Here is a 2,127-nt window from a genome sequence, read left to right as displayed (position 1 = left end):
TCTGTCTCTCTCACCCACTGAGTCAAATAAAATAAGTAGGACAATCAAGATGGTTGATTGGTGTGGAGGATATTGGAAATGTGTCTGTGGTTTCACAAATTGCTGACCTAACACAAGGGACAGGATCCGCAATTGTTTTTGTAGGTCAGCGCTGCAGCACAAGTCAATAAAGGTGTGAGAAGCTTCGCATTAGCTATGCATTGCAGTAGGCTTGCATTAAAACAAGGCAATGCTTTGCAGTTTAAGCACAAAGAACAAAAGAACCCCCCCCCACCACCACCACCACTGTTCACACAATAGTTCAAGTATAGCCATTCTCCACATGTTTCATCAAGAGGGCACTGCCAGACCAGATGTTTCCAGTTGTTCAGTCTGGCCAGCATGTCTTCATTCATGTTTAAGCCTCACCGACTGGTGGGGGTTAAACATGAATGAAGTGAGCCCCAGTGAAAGAATATATACTTAACTCCAAGTATGTTGTTCTTAACATTCACAAGACCAAAAGCACATTAGGCACAGATGTCCTGTTCAGTTCTTTGCCTATGTAAGCATGTCTTTGCTATTCAATGCTGAAACACTGGACCTTACCAAAACACGAATCTGTGTGTGGAAGGACCCAACAGCTGCACTTGATTACATTAACTACCACAGCCAGAAAGCTTGCCCACCACCCTCTAGCCGCTGGCTCCAGCCACACTCAACAACTTATTCAATAAGCTCTGAAAAATGCAGCTCTATGCTTTTTCTGTTGCATGTCGACTCTCTCTTTAGCCATCATAAATCTCTATGTGTGCACATGCTTTCTCATAACCAAGACCCTTTGTTTCTAGTTTGGCTTCTTGTTCAGGGTTTTGGACGACAAGTCGTTACGTGAATTCTGCTTTGAGCTGTTCAAAATTTTTGTTCGGTCCAGAATTACGCAGTTTATGCGTATTTTACGTTAGCAATTATTACAGAAATCATTCGCTATTGTGCATGATTTTTGCAAGATGCACACGCAAATTTGTGGCTTCCCACGGCCATTCCACGTAAGTCTAATGAACTTGTCATGCATTAACCACTGATGCATAACTTTTATATTGCATATATGGCGCACAAATCACGTTCAAATGATATAATTGACACACACATCACTAGTGAATTGCATGTAAACAGCACAATAATTACGCACACTTCATGTTCTACGTTGATTTAAGTGTTCTTTGTGTGGTGTATTTGTTGGTGTTCTGTGGTTTTAACGTGGCTCATTCGTGTTAAATCTGTCAAAATTCTGACGTATAGACCGCAAATTTTCACAGTTTTTCCACATTTTCATGTATGACCTTTCATCTGCGTGTCACCTTTGTGGAAATGTACACATGCACAGATTACTCATAGGTATCAAACTTATTGGTGTGCGGTCACTCAGCACTTGTGTTTTTGGGTGTATACATAAGACAGAATTTCATAAGGAGTTGAACATTCATAAACTGTTTTTTAAAAATGTTCTTGAATGTGAGACTCCAACAAGAATAAACACAGAAGCTGCTTTCACATTTAACAGAAGGCCAGTCATTTTAGTGGTCCTTTAAACACTCAAATTCTTTGATATTAACAATACAGAATATATAATTTGGAGTTTTGATGGAGAAAGAAATGAACATAAAACTGCAAAGATATTCTTATAGTACTTAGACATGGGTGAACTGCAGTCCTCGATTCTTTGTTTGGCAGCAAGATGTTGGCTATTTTCTGCGACAGGCTGAACATTTTAGTATGTGGTCAACGTTCAGCATGCCCAAGACCTCGAAGAAGCCAAGAAAGCAGCAAAAAACAGCTGGCTCTGCAAATGTGATGAGTGAGTGAGTGGGCAACTTCTGGAACTGCTTGTGCAAATTACAATGAAGGAAGCAGTAAAGTCTATCATGTGCTGTAAAAATATGTCAGCAGAGGTCAGAGCTTTTTCCAGTTTAGCTGAAGAAAACTATTATGAAACATGAACTTGTTTGATAATCATTTGTTGTTATTCAGATGAGGTAAAATCTTTATGATTCTGCCAAATTAATAAAATAAATCATAGATTAATAAAAGATGTATTGTCAGGAGATCTTGTAATGGCGCCATTTAGTCTGGTTAGTGCTAGAATTG

The sequence above is a fragment of the Oryzias latipes genome, chromosome 1 (genome assembly GCF_002234675.1).
Source record: "Oryzias latipes chromosome 1, ASM223467v1".
Classification (NCBI taxonomy): domain Eukaryota; kingdom Metazoa; phylum Chordata; class Actinopteri; order Beloniformes; family Adrianichthyidae; genus Oryzias; species Oryzias latipes.
Note: the sequence above shows the minus strand (reverse complement) of the source record.